We start from the raw sequence: 26,161 nt of genomic DNA on the forward strand, positions 1-26,161 counted from the left end.
GCTCGCGCTTAGGAGGAAAGGAAGAAGGAGCTCTGAAAGCATAAATGGATTTTAAAAATTCATCATTCCTATTTATACCCCCTCCCAAAACCTGTCCGTATGAGTAATTTAAATAGGACCTCGGGACTCTAGGGTCTCAAGGTTCTGAGCTCAGCAAACAAAACATCAAAGAAAACATCCTACACCAGGACTTCGAGGGTCTTGGGTTCTGGGGTAGGAAGGAAAAAAAACCAAGATCCACTTTGGGACTCTGAGACTCTAGAGTTTTGGGGTGGATCAGACACACATACCTCGGGACTCTGGGACTTCGAAGTTCCGAGGTAAAGAGCTCACACACATACCTCAAGACTCTGGGAGTCCAGAGTTCCAAGGTAAAGGACTCAAACACACATAAGACAGATACCTTAGGACTCCAAAATTCTGGAGTTCCGAGGTAAAGAAAAAGCAAACAAAAGACACACCTTGAGACTCCAGAATCTCGAAGTTCTGAGGTAAAGAACAAGCAAACAAAAGACACACCTCGGGACTCTGGAATCCTAAAGTTCTGAGGTAAAGAACAAATAATTAAACAAAAGACACAAAGAAGGAGACCAATCTCAGGACTTCAGGGGTTCGAAGTTTCGAGGTTAGTGAAAGAAAAAGAACAAAAGAGAGACCTCGGGACTCCAGATTTCCGAGGTAAGGAAAAAAAAAGAAAAAAAAAGGAAAAGAACAAAGAAAAAGTGAGCAAAAATAGGGGACCCATATTGTAACACAAGGAAACTAATGGGGATTGGATATGCAAGGCATAATAGGAACCCTAGTTTCTTGTTCATCACGTCTTTTCAGTCGTCATCCTCTATTAATTTACCATGTTTTGAGTTGTCGTAAATTTTTGCTCTTACTTATAGTCAATAATTTTGTGAAATGATTAATATTTTACCCCCCCTCTTAGTATTTGGGATGTGGTTGATTAATTAACTAATAAGTTAGAATTGGTGGTAATTTAATATTTAAATTATTTAATTAATTTGAAAGGAGTAATTGTGTTTTTAAATATTAATTAATTATAATTAATTATAGTTTCTTCATTTGGCTTGTTTAATTAATACAAACACATACCTTCCTGTATAAATCATATTTAAGAATGTCGTTTGTGTGTTTTTAACCTTCCTCCAAATTCACTAAATTAATTCTTGTTGTATGCAGTTTTTGGAACTATGGGTTTAATGTTATATTGCAGTGCATAATGATGGGGGCCCATGGGGACACCACCCATGGTATGGGTGGCTCAACCCAGAGAGAGGCTTACCCCTTGTTGTGGGGAGCCATCCCCACTACCGTAGGGTGGGGACTTCCGCTCAACACCCCTTTCCCCATTGTTCGCTGTTGTGAAACAACACACACATTGTCGTTGATAATCACTGCATTATATGCGATGCTCAAATTAATAATATATTCTTCCATTATGTCTTACGACTTGTCGTTTCAATTTATGTGATATATATATATATATATATATAGTTTGGGATGCACACGGTTTAATAATGTTCAGTCTTGGGGTTATGAAATTAGACATATTGATCTGGTTTATTTCTTTTAATGATATCATATGAATATATATATATATATATATATATATATATATATATGAATAATTGGTTCGTAAGTTCTAATTTTTTTTCCTTGTGGATATTGTTTTAATCATGATTGCAAAATGGTATTAACATATGACATTTTCGCTATTAGATGAGAATGAACTGATTGTCTTATCAATCAAATGAATTTGTATTAGATTAAACAGAATAATTAATGTATTGAATTTGGTTAAAATTTTATTGCAGTTAAGTTTGGATTCAGAGAATAGATTGTATAATATTGATTGGTAAATTGAAATAATGGATAGTTAGTTTGAGTTAATAATGGTATAGATGTTAATTGATCTCTTTGGTGTTGATGTGTGATTGTATTCTTAATGCTTAGTTTCATGACAACATGGTATTGTCTTGCTCTGGTCTATCATTGAGGGGTGCTCAATTATGTTGAGTCGATAGGATAAGACGCCATTGAGTCTTCCTTGCGTGTGATTTCTCCTTGTTTTGATATGTTGAGAGATTGCTATGTGTGTGAGACCCTGTTCCTGTTGCCTTGAACCAACTTGATAGTTATCATTTTCTAGCAAGTGGGCTAAGTCTTGCTAAGGTTGGAGTCTTGTCACTTTGTGTCTTGGATATCATGGCCTTGAGATTTTTTTGAATCCTAGGTGCAAGTAGGGGGAGTGGCTTCTATTGGGGGCCAAGACCCAAAGTGATTGCTAGGGTAACCCAATGAAAGTTTTGTAATTAAGTGATAACCTAATTAATGAACTTGGGTGGATAGTTACATCACATTAATCAAGATAATTATCTGATGCTTCCTTGCCCGCAAACACTTGTATAGGTTTGGGGTAAGTGGAGAAGGGCCTCGAATGGCTTCCACCAACCTTGTCTCCTCGAAAGGTTGGTGTGGTCCACTAGTGTATGTATGGGAGTCGAGGGTCAAAAGAGGTCACCAGGGTAACCCTGGATGGGGGCCAAGACCTAGTGAAGATCTACCAGGGTAACCCATAACATCCTAGTGATGACACTCTTATGTTACAACCTAGTGGTAACCCGTATCTTTTCCTTTTGTGTATCGTTGAGTTCCCGTAAGTGGTTGGCTTTCTCATGCTTGTTTCCTTTGTTATGTGTACTAGCCTCTAGAGTGTTGTTGTTATTCATGTGCTTCTATGGTTTTCTCTTGTGAGCCTCTCACATGCAAAGTTTAATTGTTTCCTTGATGGTATGAATATGTGTTTCTCCATTTTTTATTAAGGTAAAAGTAGGTTTTTAAGGGGCCCCAAAACCCTTTACAAGAAGAAATTAAACAAAAAAAGCAAAGAGATACAAAAAGGAATAGACCATCGAAAAGCCAGCAGAAAACCAAAGAAAACTAGAAAAAGCCCCACAAAGCCAACAAGCCAACCATACTCCAAGACAGAAACTAGTTGATTTTTTTCCAAGGCATTCGCCAGGGTGTTGCTAATTTCATGCAGCTCTTTGATGTTATCCCTGAGATTAGGGAGATCCTTTGCAAAAGTAGCCACAACTTTCTTGACACTAGCCCTGGTCCTCTTCGCAGCACCACCAACCAGAGTAGCTTCACCGCTTCCAGTCTGGATAGTCTCTTCATCGAAGTCAAGTTCCACTTCTGGTTTAGGAGAGCTGGTATGATCAAAGACCTTAGCGATATCCTCCAAGTTTTTAGTGACAACTGATAGGATACTTAGGATAACGCCCATCATATTTTTCATCGCCTCTCTCCCTTCTTCTAGTAATTTAACCTTATCCTCCATATTCTGCTTCCATTTTATTTGATCTTTGTTGTCATCCTCCCTCTTCTCATCCATGTTATTCCCCTTTTTTTCCAGGTTCTTCAGGAGCTCATAGGTCCATCTGTCATAATCCATTCTTTCCTTAGTGAGTTTCTTGAGGTTATCCAAGAGTAACCCTTTATCCACACTTTCCTTATCCTCACTAACCCTGTCCTTAGTTAGGTCCTTCTCAAAATCTTTGTTCATTTCCTTCTCAGAATTCACATCAATTTCCTCATTATCCTTGAAATCCACATCCTCCATAGCATGGTTGTTGTCCTTACCAGGGCAATCACTGAGGATAGGGCTTTCATTACCAAGTTCATTATCACCACTTTCTTCCTCATTACCTAGCTCCTCATCATTCCAGCTGTCTTCACCATTGGAGTCATCTGTCTCCATTTCGCTGCATTCCTTATCAATTTCCTCTATTTCCATCCCAGGGGGACTTTTTCTTTTTTTGCTAAAGGACTCCTTCTTCTTGCTGGAGTCTCCTCCCTCCATCTTTCTCTTACCCAGAGAGGTGGATATCCTCTTATTTTCTAGTAGGGCAAGGGTTTAACAATGCTCATAGATGAGCAGTAAAAGCCCACAGTGGAGAATTGGGCTAGAAGAATTATTACTGTGTTTATTGAGGGACCTGGAAAGGGACCTAAAAAGGTAGTAGGGCAGAGATACCTTTTTTTTGTGTTTGAAATGGTTTAAGAGAACGAAGTGGTAGGTGTGGGCCCTGGAAAATCAGCCCTCAACTATGATGTAATCCATAATTGCATTCAGAACCCAACCCCATAGTTTCTTGATATTAGCAGCTTCGTAGTAGCCCCCAGTGGCTTTGCCAATTCTAACCCTCTCTTTCTCTTTCCGCAAGAATAGATTGACCACATTGTTGGAGACTTTAAGGTCTCGAAAGAAATTAAGCCCAATGTGGGGCATACCAGTCACTGTAGCTATGAGCCCAGTGTCTAGCTTGAACTTAACTCCATAGATTTTAAAGGAGCCATTAGACCAATTTTCAAAAATCTTGGAAACAATGAGGTTTACCCTACCTTTATCATAGTCCACGAGCTTCTCCATGAAGCTTGTGAGAGAACCCTTTTCTAGTTTCGCTCACACTTTCGGCATCATTTTCCAAGTTGATGTATTATCTAGTTCCTCCCTCCTTAGGTCTCCTCCCATCTTCGGATTCAGACTATCTGCTCTATTTCTCTGCAAACTAAGCCCTTCTTTCCTGATGTTGCTCAAGATTTTGAACCGGGTAACCCACAAAGCGTGTGGCAAATTATTAAAGATTGTTGGGGATCTACCGCTTTGCCAAGTAATGATGACCTTTCCATCAAGGCATAAATTATTCATATTCCCTATCATGATTATACTATCCTTCTCTCCCAATATGACGGTCCTTTCTAAGGAGCTCTTTAATGTTTTTTTTGAGATCTTCCCCATCCCAAATCAATTGGGAGTCAGAATAAACTCCTATATTTGCTAGACAGTCCGCCACACTATTTTTCTCTCTAAAGGCATGTTGAATAATAATTTCTTTAAAACTTGCAATGATCTCCCTAGCTTTCATGATAATATTTTCAATTGACCAAGATGGCTCCGACTCCCCCTTCAAACACTTAATAATATTAAGTGAATCTCCCTTGAGCCATAATTTATCATAATTAAGACTTTTGGCTATAATTAAGGTGTTCAGGGTAGCTGAGGCTTCAGAAAAATGACTAGTTTGATTCCCCAAAGGACCAGCCACCGCCTTTAAACAAATTCAAGCAAAATTGCTAACAATGCCCCCGTATCTGGCTTTACTCGGATTCCCCTTTGAGGCCCCATCAAAGTTAGCCTTAATCCACCCCTGAGGAGGAAAACACCAAACGAGACCTTCTCCTCCTTTCTCCTTGCTAGTAGTAGTGGTGGAGAGGTTCCACCTATCTTTGAAGTCATCTTTAGCAGCTGGTCCATAATCAGTGCCATAGAGGCATTCAAATATACTCCTATAAATTTTATCAGCCACCACTTCAGGAATAGCCCTTTTATCCCTAAAAATCCTATTGTTACGCTTTTTCCAGATATTCCAGATAATAGTCGGCAGAGTAAGTCTCCAAGTCTCCACAATTTTAGGATTAGAATTAGGGTAGTGCCATTGCTACCAGGAATCTCCTAGGGAGTTCGGGAAAACCCAACTCAGGTTCCACCTGCTTAAGATGATTTTCCAGATATACTGACTAAAAGTGCACTGATTGAGAATATGACAAGCTATCTCTTCTTCCCTACAACAAAGAGAACACCTATTAGGAAAAACAAAACCTCCCTTTTGAAGGTTGTCTACGGTTAAAACCTTATTTTGGATGAAAATCCAAAAGAAGATATTAACCTTAGGAACTAACTTCTTGTTCCAAACTTTAGCCCAGATAGGAATTTCTTCCACAGAATCATTATGAATAGCCACAGCTGAGGAAACAAAATATTTCCCATCTGGGATTTCCCTCCATATCAATCTATCATCTTTTTTGTCTATAGGGATTTTAACAGAGAGAGAAATCTGAAGGAACTTGAGCCCCAGACACTGCTGGCTAAAATCAATCCAGTTCCCATTTCTCCAGTAATCTCTGACTAGCTCACCAAACCTGCTTTTGAACCAGTCTTTCCATTCTTTAAGGATTGGAACTTCCTCCAGGGGTTTGTCCAAAATCCATCTATCTTCCCAAAATCTTATTCTCCTCCCCTCCCCAAGGTTCCAAGTGTGACCAGCAGCAGCCCAACTTTTAGCAGATTGAACAGCATTCCATGTAGCCAAACCTTCAACAATGAAATAATTATCAAGGAATTCTTCCTTAGAAGGTTGCATATAGAGATATTTGCTTTTCCAGATTGAGTTCCATTCTCTTTCCTCTCCTTTCAATCTCCATATTTGTTTGGCTAATAAAGCTTTATTCATAGTACTGATATTCCTTAAGCCCAACCCACTAGAGGCCTTAGGGGAACAAATTTTATTCCAGGCAATAAGGGGAATTCTATTTTTGACTTCCACTCCCAACCAAAGAATTTTTTTTTGGATTCTTTCAATGGCTTCCACAAACTTTGTGGGGATTTTGAACAAGTTGAGAGCATAAACAGGAAGATTTTGGAGAGTGGCTTTAAGCAGAGTAATTTTGCCCGCTTGACTAAGGACAACCCCTTTCCAACCAGTAAGTTTCAAGTTAAGTCCGTCTATCAGCTTATTCCAGAAGGAATCCTTAGGCTTGAGACACAGAGGAAGCCCCATATACATAGAGGGAAGCTCAAAAATTGTGTAGCCAAGAATTCTTCCAATCCTTAGTTGTCTTTGGACCGGGGTATTGATGAAGAACAAAGAACTTTTATCTCAGTTTATTTTTTGACCAGAGGCAGATTCATAAGTATTCAGGATATTCTTCATATTTTTAGCTTCCAAGATGTTAGCTTCGCCCATGGTAATAGAATCGTCAATGAATTGTTCATGAGAACAAACAACATTGGAAGAAGAAGGTTTCAGACCCCTAAGATTGCCATCTTCCACATTTTTAAGAATAAATCTACCCAGGCATTCTGCTAGAATATTAAACAGGATAGGGGATATGGGGTCCCCCTATCTAAGACCTCTAGAGCTTTTGAAGAAATTGGATGGGGAACCATTGACTATAACAGCAGATGAGGAAGTTTCCATAAGTTGAGAACAGAGCTGAATAACTTTGCCACCAAAACCAAACGCTTTCATAATCCTAAGGAGAAACTGCCAGTTCACTCTATCAAAAGCTTTAGCCATGTCTAACTTCAGAAAGAAGCCCTAGTTATTCCCCACTTTCAGGGAGAGGATATTTTAATGAATAGATATAATGGAATCCAAAATCTGTCTACCTGGGACAAAGCCATTCTGGTGGACAGAGATAATTCTTGGAAGAATATCCAACAACTTGGAAGTTAGAACCTAGGATAAAATCTTGTACATAGAGTTACACAGGCTAATGGGTCTAAACTTGTTGAGAGAATCAACACCAGGGATCTTCGGGATAAGGACAATGAAGGTGGCATTCAGTTCCTTAAGGAGCCTTCTAGAGCCAAAGAATTCTTTAACACCATTGTAGATGTCAGCCTTCACGATGTGCCAAAAATTTTGGAAGAAAAACATTGGAAAACCATCTGGTCCAGGGGATTTATCACCCTGAAAAGAGAACACTGCCTTTTTGATTTCCTGATTAGAGGGAATACGGGTTAAAAGGTTGTTATCAACTTCAATCAGGATAGAAGGAATAGCTTGTAATAGGGTGTTTTGATTGCTGATATCCAGGTTATCCACTTCTCCCAGTAGGGTGCTAAAATGCTCAAGAGCTTCCTTCCTAATATCATTATCCTCTATTAGGATGCCTTTATTGCAAGATAATCTGGATATTCTATTAGTCGCCCTATGCTTGAGAGTAGTTAAGTGAAAAAACTGGGTATTTTTATCACCTTCCTTCAAGAACAAGGCTCTGGATCTTTGTCTCTAGAACGTCTCTTCATTGGAGATAATGGTGTGGTATTTAGACAAAAGAACATTTTCGGCCATCCTAAGATCTTTAGACAGCCCAACCTCTTGGATTCTATCCTAAACATTCTTTATTTCAGTTTTGACTTGAATTTTTCTCTTGAATATATCCCCAAAAATCTCTTTGTTCCAAATTTTAATTTTTGCCTTTAGGATATTGAGCTTTTTGGCTATTCTAAAAAGAGCCTTACCCTCCACTTCTAAATTCCACCATTCAGCAATACGAGCTTCCAAAGAAGGATGGGAAAGCGACGCTTTTTCAAATCTGAAAGGGAAGTTTCTCTTGGCCGAAAAAGAGTTGGCAGTAAAGGAGATGGGGTAATGGGCTGACCCAATTTTGATAATAGAAGCAAGGGAATAGCTAAACTTGGTTAACCAATCAAGAGAAATTAAAGTTCTATCTAACTTTACTTGAATCAGGTCAGCTCCGGTTCTTCTATTGGTCCAGGTGTAATTAATGCCTTGGAGATCCACGTCAATGAGAGCTTGATCATTTATGAAATCCATAAGGTCTTGTTTCCCATCAAGTTGTAAAGGGAGACCTCCCATTTTCTCTTCCTCTTTGAGTGGAGTATTGAAATCTCCCATAATAATCTAGCTTTGGTCAGCAAACTTGAGTTTGTCATCTGCAAGGCTTCTCCAATATTTAACTCTCCTATTTTTGGTGTTAGGCATGTAGACATTAGATAACATCTAGACAAAGTTGTCCTTAATATGCTCAAGATGAACTGAGTTCCTATTAAAAGAAGAGATGATTTCCCTACCTTTTATGGTTTTTTGGTTCCAAAAAATCGCAGTTCCTCCAAATTCTCCCTCTGAGTTAGATCCTATGACACCATTTTCCTTGAAAATTCTAATCTTTTTAACTTTTTCCTTAGACATCTTGGTTTCCTGAATGAAGACCACATCCGGTTTATGATCTCTAATGATGTTTTGTAACACAACCTGCTTATGAGGGGCGTTCAACCCTCTCAAATTCCAGGATATTATCTTCATACTTTAACCGGGGATAGGGCTAACTCAATGGAACACTGTGTTCCATCAGCACGGTTCTTCCAGCTTTCCTGTTCCCTTTGATGTTTTAGGGATGGCCTTCCCTGATTTTTGTTCTGACTTCCAACATCTACCTTTTTCTTATTCCTACTTCTAGTTGAGATCCCTCCATTGAGTTCCTCCTTGTTCATTTTTCCTTCTCTCAAACCAAGAATCTAGAGATTCCCTTCCAGAATATCCATTACCACACTTTGAGAAGGGGTTTTACAAAGATGAGGCTTTGGGCTTCCATTGGTTAAAAGAAATAAGGGTTCGATGTCAGAAGGGTCTTGAGTTTCATTAAAGTTTTCCTTGACCAATTTTGAGAATGAAGAGGTTGGAACGGATTCTTCCTTCTCCTGACTGATAGATCCAACCTCCTAGTCCTCTGGGTTATTTTTGTTGTTCAACTCGGTTCCTTTACTTCTATAGAATTCTTTGGCTGGTTATTAGAGCAAACACAATCTTGTTTTTCATTATTGCTATTCCCAGCCTTCTTGACTTCATTAACTAATTCCATAACATCCTTATTTTGGTCACACTCAGTTGATGGGTCTCCTTTTTTATCAACCATTTGCTAAATGTTTTTGTTCTTAATATTGCTATCAGTCTTGCTTTCTTTGCTCTTCTTGAGTGGACATGATTTTGCCCAATGCCCTGATTTTTTGCAATGGAAACAGGAAAACGGAAGTGATTCATATTCAATAGCTTGGGACCATTTTCCAAGTTTAGATATGATTTCTATGGATTGAGGCATATCCATCATTTGATTAACATTTATACAGATGCGAACAAAGACTAACCTTGATTTAGCCACCGTCATCAGATCGATCATCAGAAGTTCTCCAAAGGATTTCACAATACCCTTGAATACTTCCTCATTCCAGTATTCCAGTGGGAGACCCAGGAGGCATGTCCAAACTGGCACAGAAATGAAGGCGTGTCCAAATATGTGTTTCTCCATTAAGTCATGTTGGTACTCTTGTTTATCTTTCTTCCACTTAGTGGGTCTGACTAGTACCTCATAGCACGGGGGGTTGACCTATTTTGGTGCCACACGGTTGGGTGGAGTTCTATTTGCACCCATTGGGTTTGGCCCTTCTAGCTTCATGTTCATGTTGGCTCAGAGAAGATCAGGGATGTACCAAATTTATGTGTACTTCCCTACATGGGAATTTTACGAGATTCACATATTGAGGATCTATTATTTTGTATTTGTAAATTCTTGAGCAATGAAACGAGAATCTTGTATCCATGTATTATTCTGTAATAAAATTCATAGCAGTTCCTTGTAATTATTTGAGATGATGTATAACCTTGTGTAACATCATTATGGGGCCTTGAGGACATTTGTTAATTGATTCATTATGTATTTTGTTTAACTATATTTTAGCATTTGTATATGTTATATTGATTGATTAAAAAAAAATTATTCGTATTTTCATGATCTTGGTTGTTATGTCCTCTGGGCCTCATGTTGGTTGTGACACTTGGTATCAGATCCCATGTTCAAACACTAGGTTCTGTAGGTGTTCTTGGGTTGGTTTTTTGTTTGTATATTTGTTGTGTTTGTGTAACTTTTATTTTTAGCCTATCTCATTTGTGTCATTGTTTTGTCTAGTAGGATGTTGAGAGCTCGAGGTAGAGGCCATGGTAGAGGCTGAGGTAGAGGATGTGGCAAAGGGGTAGCAACTGATAGTACGCCCTCTGAGAGTTCCCATGGGGATTCTATTAATCAAGAGCATGAGTAGTCTGCGTCAGTAGGGAATTAGTGTAGGTGTTGCTTGAGCATCTTCTTGACCACTTGGGTGTTAGGAAATGCACACTCCAATGAGATATTGTAGGTGATTAAAGGTTTTGTCATTGATGGCAACCTTACAATCCTATGACACCGGCAAGACAATTTATCGACACCAGCAAGGTCAGAGCCTACACTGGCACACAGACCATCGACAGTGAAAGGAAGTATACCGACACAGAAGCCGACAGGAATTTTATTTATAATATATTTTGTAAATTATTGTAAAATCATTGTAAGCTGACTTGGAAAGTTGTAAAATGACTCATATATATAAGAGATCATTGTAGAACATTTTATAGATGGATAAAAAAGGAAGAAGATAGGCGAAATAAGGTAGACCTATTATGCAAATTATAGGTTAAGGGTTTATGTATGAAGCAGAGCTATAAACTGGTACTGGATCTGGCATAGTAGATGTTATTTTGTAGCAGTACAAGACATTGGATTTATATAATCCATTTTTGTAAGTCAGTGAGACTTCCCATTTTGTAATTGACCAGTGAGCTCTAGGCAGTTGGCCTTCCTGCATGTGCAGGCCCCTCTTGTAGCAGTAATATTCTCTTATTGGCTAGTAAGTGAATATTGTGGGTCACAAATCCCACCAAGGTTTTTCCCACACCAGGTTTCCTCGTTAAACTATCGTGTTATGGTGTGTTTTTCATGTGGTTGTTGTTATCTCTATTTATTGCATTATTTCTTGTTTACCGATATATAGTATTGATATGCTTTACATGTTTTAAGTTAAGAAAATCTTATAACCGGTTAGATACTGATTCACCCCCCTCTCAGTATCTTTGGGAATCCTAACAATTGGTATCAGAGCCTGGTCCTCTATTTTCAGAAGCCTAACAACTTGAGGAAGATCTTGACACTGATAGAGATGGAAAACTTGATGAAGCAATTAGAAGCAACTCTCTCAGACTATGATGCAGAAAAGTTAAAAAATATCAAACTTGAAGATGATCTAAAGGCTGCACAGGATATTATTCAAGCACTTCAAGAAAATCTTACCATTGCAAGAAACAAGAGAAGAGAACTTTGTGAAAAGATGCAAAATGAGAATGATGAAAAGGAAACTCTTAGTGATCTGATGAATAAGCTGAAACAAGAAAACATGACAACAAAGAATGAGATGCAGGATATGACTATGAGATTTTGTAAAGAAATTGAAGATAGAAAGAATAATGAAAAAGAGTTGACTAGAAGACTGAATGATGCTGCAAATGAAAACACAAGACTTAGTTATGAAAATGATATGTTGAAGACAAATCTGATGCATGCACAAAATAACTCAAATGAACTCATGAGACAGAAAGGTATCTTGGAAAGAGAACTGGATACTGCAAATCAGCACAAAGAAAAATTCAAGAAAAGCTCAGAAGAACTTAGTGACTTGTTGAAAAATCAAAAACCTAATGGTGACACTAATGGCCTTGGCTTTGAAGCTGGTGAAAGCTACGGTATTGCAAACACATAGGATCAAGGCAAACCGGTAAGACAACCTATTGCTTATAAATTTTTTTGGCAAATGCTTTAACTATAACAAGTATGGTCATAGAGAAAATCAATGTAGATCTAGAAATTATCAGAATACCAATACACCCATTGGTCAATGTTCAAAATGCAACAAAGTTGGTCACAATTTAGAAAATTGTAGAATGAATGTAAGATGTTATGTTTGTGCAAGATTTGGACACTTATCTAATCAATGCAGGACACAAAACGACATAGGATATGGAAAAGCTATTCAAAAAAATAATGTGACTTGTTATGCCTATAACAAGATTGGACATATTGCTAAATTTTGTAGAAGCAAGTCCTCACTGGTAAATAACAAAGGTCCTAGTTTGAAAGGCAAAGAAAAAGTTGAAGAGGTAAAGAAGGAATTCTTAAAACAATGGATAAGGAAATCAGAACTAAATGGTGATAGGAATACTCCTCCACCGGTAGAACAAAGTAACACTCCACTGGCAGGAGACTCTTCATCCAATTGAAGAAAATTCCTTTGAGGGTTTGGCAATCAAATGTGAAACATGCTATTATTCCCTCGGTTGATGGTGAGAAGTTGAAATTACTTCTATACCGGGAGATAAGTTAAGTCATTACTTAACCGACAAGCATTAAATGTGGTAGTTGGCAAAAATAACATTATAAAATAGTGTTTTGGCTCCATTTTCATTTCACTGAGCATTCAAACCTTCGAGAGCGCGAAAATTCCAGAGCAAAGGCATTCCAAGCAAAGAAGTGAAGCAACTCATCAAGAAATCATTCCTAAGGTAGATAAAGGCATTTATAATCATGGCTTCTTCATCTGTTCCTAAATTCATAGCAAACCCTACTGTAGTCGAAGTGATTAAACACCCTAGACCTGTATTTCAGTTAGTTCCTGAAATTGCCAAGAAAGATGATAATGTTGGTGCTTTTTCTCAAATCCCTAAAGGAGTAGTTTTTGCTGAAGACCCTAGAATGTACATTCATTGTCACATAGAGGAATTAGGTGATGAGGAAATCAAGAATATGTATAAGTCTATAATTTGTGACGAATCCAATAATGTTAAACCTAAACACAAGATAGTAGAAACCCTAGGTTTCACTGAAATTCTCAGTATTCTGGATTTTCCTAAGGATGTTATAAGGATAGTACTAAGAAGGGTACATGGTGCATTCTTCTAGTTGGAATCAGTTCACAAAATCACTAAAGAAGCAGTATAACCTGTGACAGGGTTACCCTCCACCAGTAACAGACCTGATAAAACAAAGAAGGTCTCAAATGACCTAGTGATTAACCTAACCGGTGCAACATCTGATAAAAGATCCTTAAGGGTAAATGATGTAATAGATATCAATGTCAGATTCATTAGTATGATCTTAGGCTATAAAACCACACATGCAAATAGGTTAAACTCAGTCTCTAGCCTATACATAAAGAGTGCCTATGACATGATTAATGATAATGCAAAAATAGATGTGTGTGAATGGCTTAAAAATGAGCTAATTGACAATTTGGGAAAGATTAAGAAAGACAAAAAGGGGACATTCAGATTTGGAAACCTACTTGTCTATCTAATGCTACACATAACCAAACAAGTACCCTGTATTGGTAACAAAAATCTTGGTTTTGACATACTGGTAGGCAAACAGTTGTCAGATTTACTAAACAACATGGGAGAGAACAGAGAAAAGAACATAGATGAGTATTTTCAAGCATTGAAGGCCTGGATGAAGACCAGAGTTAGATTGTCACAAGAAATTGTAAACAAGTATAATGATGAAATTTGTTTTGTTATAAAGAAGGATGAAATTTGGATGGAGGTAGTTATCCCAAGAACCATTTGGGTTACTGAAATGGGGTATGAAACCAATGACCACATAATAGAAACATATGCAAAAGCCGTCCTGGAAGCACCTAAGGAACCTAAAGAAGAGGTATTTGGCAGTGCTGAGACTATTGAAAACCAAATTCAATCAAAGAAAAGGGTTAAGAAGGTTGAAGAAACAATTAGAAGAGGATCCAGGAAAGAAAAAGCTATTAAGGATGATGTACTCAAACAAAATGGTATTACTGAAGATGAGTTAGAAGCACTTCAACCGGAAATTCACCTTTCACCAGTTGGAACTTCTTCAGAAAGTGACATACCAGCTGCATTCAAAAGAGTTGTGAGAAAAAGGAAATCTTCACCGGTATCTACACCTTCTCCTAGAAGAACCAGACAGAAACAAGAGGCAATAAGGCCCACAACTAGGAAATTAACTCCAAAGAAGAAGTTAACCCCCAAGAAGAAGACTCAACAAACCATTGCTCCAATTGACAAACTTCTCAATGAAATAATAGAGGATGGAAAGCTGAAAAACATCAACAAATTATATGACTCATTATCAATTGATGACAAGGAAAAATTTGAAAACAGTGTAATCCTACACTTGGATATTTACAAGAAATTTTTGATGCAAGTTGTGGATGAATTACCGGCAGAACTGTTCAAAAGACTTGAAGCTAGAAGGCAAGCTATTGTAGAGCTTGATAAGAAAATAAAAATTGAAAAACTACTTGTTGTATATCCAGTCAACTCACCAAATGAGATAGATAAATTGATCTTTGAGGCTAACCGGTCAGTATTTTCAACTACACACCAACATGTAGCACTTATGGTTGGTAGAGTGAATGAGGTTGTAGAGGAAACAACTAATGCATGGGACATATTCCTTGTAGAGAAGGAAAAGCAGGAAGAATATCAAAATCCTAAACCCATCAAAGTATACCAAAAAGATAAGGATAAGGGAAAAGGTAAGGTTGGTGGTCCACCCTGCATAAAAATAATAGATAACTTATCCCCACCGCCTCTAGATACTCCACTGGTAGTTACCACTTAAAATCAACCAGCTAGTGAGAGTATGGATGTATCACATGAGGACACAAATCCAGATTCTAAGGTGTTATATACAATGAACATTGACACTCAGAAAGTCAATATTGTGGTAGATAAGGATTCAAAAGGGAAAACAGATAGCACAGAAAGTAAACCAGCAGGTGACAACACTAAGAAATAGGTAGAGCAGCAGGCTCCCTCACAACAATAGGTTCATGCAGAGATAGTGCCACCGGCAACAACTAAGCAATCCAAACCTTTGTTTAAAGAGATGCAAACATAAACTGACCTACCAGAGGTCACCACAAGCAAAGGAATTCCTCCCACTGGCGGAATACAGATTGTTGACTCTTCAAATGCAGAATTTAAACTGACAAATGTGACAGAAGTTCTTTTGGATTCTATCAAGAAGATAACAGAGTGTAGTTCACAAGCATACAAAGCAATTGATGACATAATTCCAATTTTGAAAATGATAGCACCTAAGTGCAATGTAGATAATAAAGATTCTTTGAATCAACTTGACACATTGTCTAAGTATATTACTGACAACACTATGACAGTTGAACAAATAAAAGAGGAAGCATTCAAGGAGAGACTAGAGAAGGAAAAACACTAATTCTTTGAAGAAGAAATAAAGAAGTGTACAAGACAATTTGACACTCTTTTACCGGAACTATGTAGTACATTGAAGGAATTTAAAACCTTGTACAGAGATACATGTAAAACTAACTTTTTGACAGTAGATATAGACCGGAAGATCAACAAGATACAGGAAGAAATAAAACAACTAGTTGGTAATTTCATTAATTCATCTGAACCATTATCAGTTTTTGAGCATAAAATAACAGGTTTTGAGGAGGAACTTCTAAAGTTGGAAAGAGAAAAGGAGAGAATAAAAGGAAAGGCTAAAGATCTAAAATGGAGACTTAGTCCAAAATTGGACTACCTCACCTCCTTAAGAAAAGAAATATCTGATGATTTAATTTAAGGACATAAAACACCAACAAAGAAAATGCAACACCTCACCGGTACAATTTAGAGGATAGAGGTCGCATGAAAAGATAGCAAATGGTTCATTAAGAGCTTGAATTTGGTACTAGCAGATCTTTTTTAGATTTTAACCAACCGGTTACAAGGCTGAAATAGGAAACCACACTCAATTGACACTTTGACAACCTTTGTCATTGATGCCAAAGGGGGAGTAGTGGAATGAGAAAAATAACCAGCAAATGACTCATCAGCTCAGGGGGAGCACATATTCTCTTGGTACACAATTTTTGGCAAGACAATTCTAGCAGATTCTTTTTGGATGACAATTTTTGGATTTTTCTCATGAGTGTTGCCATCAATGCCAAAGGGGGAGATTGTTGACAAATGCACACTCCAATGAGATATTGTAGGTGATTGAATGTTTTGTCATTGATGGCAACCTTACAATCCTATGCCACTGGCAAGATAATTTACTGGCACCAGCAAGGTCAGACTCTACACTGGCACACAGACCATCGACAGTGAAAGGAAGTATACCGGCACAGAAGCCGACAGGAATTTTGTTTATAATATATTTTGTAAATTATTGTAAAATCATTGTAAGCCAACTTGGCAAGTTGTAAAATGACTCATATATATAAGAGATCATTGTAGAACATTTTACAGATGGATAAAAAAGGAAGAAGATAGGCAAAATAAGGTAGACCTATTATGCGAATTCTAGGTTAAGGGTTTATGTATGAAGCAGAGCTATAAAACGGTACTGGATCTGGCATAGTAGATGCCAGTTTGAAGTAGTAAAAGACATTGGATTTATATAATCCATTTTTGTAAGTCAGTGAGACTTCCCATTTTGTAATTGAGCAGTGAGCTCTAGGCGGTTGGCCTTCATGCATGTGCAGGCCCCTCTTGTAGTAGTAATATTCTCTTATTGGCCAGTAAGTGAATATTGTGGGTCACAAGTCCCACCGAGGTTTTTCCCACACTGGGTTTCCTCATTAAACTACTGTGTTATGGTGTGTTTTTCATGTGGTTGTTGTTATCTCTATTTATTGCATTATTTCTTATTTACCGATATACAATATTGATATGATTTACATGTTTTAAGTTAAGAAAATCTTATAACCGGTTAGATACTGATTCACCCCCCCTCTCAGTATCTTTGGGAATCCTAACATTGGGTCCCTGCCAGGAGAATGGGGCTCGTGAAAGGTCACTAGTGATGCCGATTATAGATATGTTAGAAAGAGAGGCTCCATTTATGAGAGAATTGATGAGAACCAACCCTCCAAATTTCCATGGTACCAGAATTGATTTAGAGGCTGAAAATTGGTTGATTGAGTTGGAACGATGCTTTGCTATGCACCCATTCAACACTAATACAAAGGCTAGATATGCAATCTTGCATTTGAGGAACTTTCCATCGACTTGGTGGCAGTTGGAAGAACAGAAGATTCATCTAGACATTAGTATTATCTCTTGGGAATTATTTGTGGAACATTTTCAGACACAGTTTCTTTTAGATCTTTGGATGTAGTGCAGAGCAGATGAATTCCATGATTTGCATCAGATGTCTATGTCAGTAGAACAATATGAGCATCATTTTTACAAGCTCAAGAGATACGCTAGGATAGGAGATGATGATTCTATGCCAGTGCAACATTTTATCAGGGGTCTCAATGATCGGATCAATGGTGATGTGCGGGTTTTCGAACCAATAACCATGAAAGTTGTAGTTGAGAAAGCTCGTTTAGTAGAGAAGAAACTGACAAGGGATCTTGGGGGCCACACTAGAGTACATAATGGCAGTATACCCACTAGTGGTCAGGGTTCTAAAGGGGAAACATCCCATGGACAACAACAACATCAGTCGAAATGCAAGAACTTTGATCATCGGCAGAGTGAGGGTTCTCAGTAGAAGAGATAGGAATTGGGAGAGGAACAAGCATGATCGTAACAACAAGCCTTCTCACAACACTCAATCAGTATTTAGTTGGGGTGGTCATTAGCACTCGAGTGCGCCCTCTAGTGGCAGTGGTTATGGTCACAGTACAAGATGTTTTGCATGTTGCCAACAAGGTCACATTGCTAGGTATTGCTCTCAAAAGGGTACTTAGGGATCCAATCGTGGGCCAACTATTTCAGAGCCTACCATTAGAGATGCAGGCAGGAGCTACAAGATTCATTCAATGATTAATAACCACCTAGAGGAGCATCATGATTCAGTGATAGAGTCCTCAGGTCATGGTTAGGCAACAAGTCATTGAGGACGTGGACATTCGGCTTTGAGTTCTCAGAGATAGAGGTTTTTGGAGTGGATTTGGATGTTGTAGGATCTTTTTAGTAGAGTCTTTCATTGCGTGACTTCTTTCCTCAATAGGCTTCCAGGAGTAAGCTTGATTCTAGGGGGAGGATGTAGTTCCCCTCCCTCTTTTGTCTTGTCAGACTTTGTGATTTGTGCTCTGTGTGGTTCGACCCTAATTTTGGTTTTGGAGTGTGAGGCTTGTTTATGTTTCTTGGATTTCTATATGACCATGATGTTACATGTTAGGTTTTCAATTAAAATAGTGATGTTATGTGATGTATCTTCAATTGGTATGTGTGTTAGATGATTATAGATGTATATCTGCCTTGATCTTGTGTTTCTTATTATCTCTGATGTGTTTATGTGGTTGTGATAATTATTTGAATGGCATTGTCTTCGATGGAAACACATGATGTAGTTTATGATGTGATTATTAGATGTATTCATACATGATATTTCATTAGTTTATTTATGAGTTTCTTTATATTTATTGATGTATACTGACTTGATGTACACTGCTCCCATGTTTAATGTGCTTGGGTGAGGGGGAAAAGCATAGCACTACTCTCTACGGGCAAGCTACGTCACTTCCATTTCCTACTCATGGTATGATATTTTGTGGTTCACATATATATATATATATATATGTATGCTCGACTGTTTGTTTATGCAGTTGCAGGTACCAAGCATTGAATCCACCTGAATTTTTAGGTCTTAGCATGCTCTCCAACCCAATGGTAAAGTGGACAAGCAAATATCAGTCAGACCCCATTAGGCACCCTAGTTTCTTGTTTGTCACGTCTTGTTAGTCGTCACCCTCTGTTAATTTACCATGTTTTGAGTTGTCGTAAATTGTTGCTCTTGCTTATAGTCAATAATTTTATGAAATGATTAATATTTTACCCCTCTCTTAGTTTTTGGGATGCGGTTGATTAATTAATTAATAAGTTGGAATTGGTGGTACTTTAAAATTTAAATTATTTAATTAATTCGAAAGGAGTAATTGTGTTTTTAAAGATTAATTAATTATAGTTTATTCATTTGGCTTGTTCAATTGAGTAACTTGAGGGCTTAGATTATTTTATAAATTGGAAGGATTAACTGAATAAAAAATTATAAATATTCAATTTAGTATTTTCATTACTTTTGTATTAAATTATTAAAAAATACAATTATTTCTTATTTATTTTAAAAAATCAATTTTAAATAAAAGAATTAATATTTAATTAGAATATTTTGCATGAGTGGGAGTTACAAATTAATAGATAAAATAATTAGACTTTCTTGCTTTTTGGAGGAGGAAGCTCTTCGTGAAAAAACTTCCTGCAAATTGTTCTTGGGGGTTTTTCTCTAAATTTTGTGTGGAAGATTGTTGAAGCTCCTATGGATATTGGCATCGTGTGGTGAATATCTGAAAATTTCCATCTTTGTCCTTTGTATTGATCTTCTAGTAGTGAATAAGGTAGGCTTCTGGGCTTTTTTATTTTGTGCATGTTTTAATTCCATGATATTCTATTAAAAATTAGTTCACTATCCTCTTTTTATCAAATCAAGAACATATGGATATGTCTGATCATGGGAAAATTTGGGTTTTATAGTTCTTGTTATTTTATTCCAGATCAAAAATTGGTATCTGGGAAAAGGGTTTTAATAATGTAAATCTTGATTTCGAATTTATTCTTGCATTCTATGATTCTATACCTGTGGAGTTTGAAATCATGTATTCAATATATATATATATATATATATATATATATATATGTTATATTTTGCTTACTAAGAAATTGAGTGTTTCCTATTTGTGTTGTTGTATTCCTTATGATTTCCATTTAAAATTCAGGGGTGGATACATTCCTTATTAGGGAAAACTGTCATTCTTAAGTCTGAGATTTGACTCAGTAATGTTCTTCCTACTTGTGTTGTGGTTCCGTTATCCATATTAGATTGGTTCAAATCTTAATTTATATATATACATACTTACCTGTATAAATCATATTTAAGAATGTCGTTTGTGTGTTTTTAACGTTCCTTCGTATTCACTAAATTAATTCTTGTTGTACACAGTTTTTGGAATTGTAGGTTTAATGTTATATCATAGTAATAATGATGGGGCCCCATGGGGAGACCACCCATGGCATGGGAATCTCGACCCACAGCAAGGCTTACCCCTTGTTGTGGGGAGCCATCCCCACTATTGTAGGGTGGGGACTTCCCCTCAACACCCCTTTCCCCATTGTTCATTGTTGTTAAACAATAGACACATTGTCATTTACAACCACTGCATTATATGTGATGCTTGAATTAATAACATATTCTTCCATTATGTCTTATGACTTGTCATTTGAATTTATGTGATATATAGTAATATATATAAATATAGTCTGGGATGCACAGTGTTTAATAATGTTCAGTCATGGGGTTATGAAATTAGATATATCGATCTGGTTTAATTTTTTATAATGATATCATATGAATATATATATATATATATATATATATATATATATATATATGAAAAATTGGTTCGTAAGTTCTAAATTTTTTTTCTTGTGGATACTGTTTTAATCATGATTGCAAAATGGTATTAATATATGACATTTTTGCTATAAGATGAGAATGAACTGATTGTCTTATCATTCAAATGAATTTATATTAGATGTAGCATCATAAAATTGTGACCCTAGCAATTTTCAACCACATTAGGGTCGTCACGCATGCAAATTGAATCCCTAAGCCTGATCGGAGATCGAAGACTTCCTCAACACCTAAAAAATTACATTTGTATTGCCCTTTGCACTACCAAAACTGCATCCTATCGTAGAAAAAAAGGCCAGGACAGGGGTGTGGCGCCCTTATCCCCCCTAGGACAGGGGTGTGATGCCCTACTTTGGGGCAGGACCCTTTCCAATTTTGCATTAGATGTTGTGCATTGAGTAGTAAAATTCCCCTAGTGTTCGCCTATGACAGAAAATCAGATAGTTAACCTTAATTGACAAGTATATAAGTTGCATTCACCTTCCCATTTGTAGAAAAAAGAAAGGAAAACAAGAAAAGCATCTGTAAGTTCACGAGATCACTCATTCAAGCATCCCTTTCAAGCATTGAGCATCTCAAGTCTCTTTTCAAGGCTAGGTGTTACATTCAAGTCAAGGAGTCAACCATTGAAGAGGAGAATCATTCCAGCATTCAACTTCATACAAGCAATTCTATCAACATTTCTATCACAACCTCCCTTGAGGTGATTTACATTTCAGTCTTTCATTTACATTTACTTGCAAGTACTTTCTTTCATCTTTTGGTTAATTCCAAAACTAGGGTTTGACCTGAAGGCAAACCCCTAATCTCAACACCTTTTCCTCTCTTTTATGTGTGTAGGTTGCAGGTGCACAATTGTACTTTCAAAGTTTGACTGAATTTGTAGAGGTGGGAAAACCCTTTTTGTTTCACGGATTTTTTCAGAGGACCATGTAGACTTTCGCCATGGTTGAGGCAAATTTTTCTCAAATTCATACGGCAGCTTCATCTCGACATATTATTGCCAGATCTAGGTGCACAACTTCATCTTACGCTTCTATCTCGAGTTATAATCAAATTTTTGTCTCTTTTTCACTTAGTCATAAGTACACAATTCAATCAATTCAAATCTCATTCAAGAAGAGGAGATTAACTTACCATTCTTATATCACTCAGAATTAAATCTCCTTCTCTGGAGGTTGAATCTAGTGCATTTCCCCCCCTCTTCTAATGTAATGCATGAAAAGTGTTTGAAGGGAAATCCGAAGTGAAACTTTCATCTCTCCTTGGAGGGAAAAAAAGATTTCCTATAGATCTCTCATCCGCTCATTTTTCCCAACATTACATTAGATTAAAAAGAGTAATTAATGTATTGAATTTGGTTAAACTTTTATTGAATTTAAATTTGGATCGAGAGAATAGATTTCATAATATTGATTGTTAAATTGAAATAATGGATAATTAGTTTGAGTTAATAATGGTATAGATGTTAATTGATCTCTTTGGTGTCGATGTATGATTGTATTCTTAATGCTTAGTTTCATGACAACATGGTATTACCTTGCTCTGGTCTATCATTGAGGGGTGCTCAATTATGCTGAGTCTATAGGATAAGATGTCATTGATTCCTCCTTGCATGTGATTTTTCCTTGTTTTGGTATGTTGAGAGATTGGTGTTTGCTTGAGACCCTATTCTTGTTGCCTTGAACCAACTTGATAGTTATCATTTTCTAGAAAGTGGGCTAAGTCTTGCTAAGGTTGGAGTCTTGTCACTTTGTGTCTTGGATATCATGGCCTTGAGATTGTTTTGAATCCTAGGTGCAAGTAGGGGGAGTTTCTTCTATTGGGGGTCGGGACCCAAAGTGGTCGCCAGGGTGATCCAATGGAAGTTTTTTAATCAAGTGATAACCTAATTAATAAACTTAGGTGGATAGTTAGATCACATTAATCAAGATAATTCTCTGATGCCTCCTTGCCCGCAAATGCTTGTATAGGTTTGGGGTAAGTGGAGAAGGGCCTGGAATGGCTTCCACCAACCTTGTCTCCTCGAAATATTGGTGTGGTCCGCTAGTGAATGTATGGGGGTTGGGGGTTGGGAGAGGTCACCAGGGCAACCCAAGATGGGGGTCGGGACCTAGTGAAGATCTACCAGGGTAACCCATAACATCCTAGTGATGACACTCTTCCCTTGCAACCTAGTGGTAACCTGTATCTTTTCCTTTCATGTATCGCTGAGTTCCCGGAAGTGGTTGGTTTGGACATGCTTGTTGCCTTTGTTATGTGAACTAGCCTCTAGAGTGTTGTTGTTATTCATGTGCTTCTACGGTGTTCTCTTGTGAGCCTCTTGCATGTAAAGTTTAATTGTTTACTTGATGGTATGGATATGTGTTTCTCTAGTGAGTCATGTTTATACTCTTCTTTATCTTGCTTCCACCTAGTGGGTCTGACTGGTACCTCCTAGCATGGGGAGTGGACCTATTTTGGTGCCACATCATTGGGTGGAGTTCTTTTTGCACCCATTGGGTTTGGGCCTTCCAGCTTCATGTTCATGTTGGCTCGAAGAAGATTTGAAGACTATCATTGATGTACCAGATTTATGTGTACTTCCCTACATGGGACTTTTGGGAGATTTGCATATTCAGGACCTATTATTTTGCATTTGTAAATTCTTATGTAAATTCTCAAGCAATGAAATGAGAATTTTGTATCCATGTATTATTTTGTAATGTAAAACAAAGCAGTTCCTTGTAATTATTTGAGTTGATGTATAACCTTGTGTAACATCGTAATGGGACCTTGAGGACATTTGTTAATTGATTCATTATGTATTTTGTTTAACTATATTTTAGTATTTTTATATGTTATATTGATTGATTCAAAAAAAAATTTATTCGCATTTTCATGATCTTAGTTGTTATGTCCCATGGGCCTCATGGCGGGGTGTGACACTCTCTCTCTCTCTCTCTCTCTCTCTCTCTCTCTCTCTCTCTCTCTTGGGTGTATCCTACTTTAATAAATTGCTCCTGATAGGGTGTGCGTGATCGCTTTAACGTGCGGGCATACACTCCGCTCATATTTTCCTTCTTGATACTCAAAGTTACTTAATGAACTTGGCTTTACTTTGCAGATTTTGGTATCCTTTCTTTTCATGACTGATAAGTAAGGGGAACCTTGCTACTTGCAATCATGGTTCTCTCTCTTGATCTTCCCTTTTACTTTTTCAATCGATGTCGTAAGATCCTTAGTCCACTGGGGGCTTGGTGTATCTTTCCTCCTTGACTTGGTGAAATTATTTCAATCTTGTTTCCTTGTACTTTACCAAAAGTATTGGTGTAGGCTTATACTCCTGCTAAAGTGAGGACTAAACATAGCATCCGAAAATTGTGACCTTGCAATTTTCAACCACATTTGGGTCTTCACATTGGTGGAATGAATCTATAAGCCTGATTGGAAACCTGAGACTTTCTCAATCCCCGAAAACTGTACTTTCTTGCATCCCGCACTGCCTAAACCCCGCTTTCTATCCTAGATAAGGGTAGGACATGAGTGTGGCACCCATGTCCCCCCTAGAAAAAGGGCATGGTGCCCCTTTCCTCCTGGGACAGGGGTGTGGCGCCCTTGTCCTTGCCCTATTTTTGGGGCCATACATTCAAACTTTTCATTGGGCTTTGCATTTTGGAAGAGGGAAAAGTTTCCCTATGTCGGCCTATGACAAAAAATAAGTCAATTAACCCTAATTAATGAATATATAAGATGATTTTACCCTCCCATTTTCATAAATAAGAATTCAATTGATCGAGCATTCAAGCATTCCTTTCAAGCATTGATCATTCTCAAGTCTCCTTTCAAGGCTAAATGTTGCATTCAAGTCAAGGATTCAACCATTGAAGAGAAGATCTCTTTCATCATTCAATTCCACACAAGCAACTCTATCCACATTTAAATTTCATCCTCCCTTGAGGTGAATTCTATTTTAGTATTTTATTTATATTTACTTGCAAGTACTTTTCATCATTTGATTAATTCCAAAAACAAGGGTTTGACCTGAAGGAAAACCCCCAACCCCAACCCCTTTTCCTCTCTTTTCTATGTGTAGGTTGCAGGTGCGTAGTTGTGTTTGCAGATTTTAACTCCATTCTCAGAGGTGGAAAAACTCTTTTCGGTGTGCGGATTTTTTGGAGGACCGTGTGTACTTTCTACATAGTCCTGACAAATTTCGCTCAAATTTGTAGGGGAGCTTCATCTTGACATTTTGTTGCCAATTATAGGTGCACAACTTCTTCCCGCATTCCTATCTCAATTTATAGTCATTTCTCTATCTCTTTTACACTTAGTCTTAAATTACATAATTCAACCTATTACATTCTAAAAGAGGGGTTACTTTATCCTTTTGAATCCATTGTCAATTCACTTAGAGTTCAATCTCTTCCTATTGAGATTGGATCTAGTTAATTCTCCCCCCTCTTTTATGTGTGTGAAAAGGTTAAGGATAATCTTTTGTGAAACTTTCACTCCTTTTGAGGAGAGAAAAGCTTTCCTCTTGATTTCTTCATCACCCTCTTTCACAACCATTACAGCTTGTGAGCCATTGGGAATCATTTAGGGAATTATCACTACTCTTCAAAGGAAACAACAGGTTACCAAAACTCTACTTGTGCTCTAATTTGTGTTAAAATAGATTTATCAAGTGACTTTCTAATATAGATTTTGTTGAAGGTTGGGAATAGGCAATGGTGGCAACTTATGGACTATGAGAAAATTGCCTTCAAATGTAGACAATGCTTCTCAATGGATAATTTCACATCTCGATGTCAAAAATTGTAGGATTTGGGAAATATGGCATTATCTACAAACCATCTTGGTGGGATGGGCCTAGACCTTAGCATTGTGTCATTCTTCCCAAATCCTCCCAAGATTTGGATCACTCATGTGCCTTCTAAAGATGCTAAGAAAGGTTCTCATTCTCTACGTGTTCACTCATCTTCTTTGAATGATACCTATCCTAAGATTGGCTTCATGGCGAACTCCCCAATATTGTAGAAGGTTCTTGCCATGCTAAATTCTATTCCTAGGTGCTCTCATGTATTGTTAGAGAATTCATTGGTGATGGGCTATAAGGATGTTGAGAGTAGCAATCCAAATGATCTTAGATGGACTAAAGTCAAGATGAAGAAATAGAATCCTCAACATCAAGTGACTCTGAGGTCTTCTAAAAAAATGAAAATGTGGAAACTTAATG

This window comes from Cryptomeria japonica, chromosome 10 (genome assembly GCF_030272615.1).
Source record: "Cryptomeria japonica chromosome 10, Sugi_1.0, whole genome shotgun sequence".
NCBI lineage: Eukaryota > Viridiplantae > Streptophyta > Pinopsida > Cupressales > Cupressaceae > Cryptomeria > Cryptomeria japonica.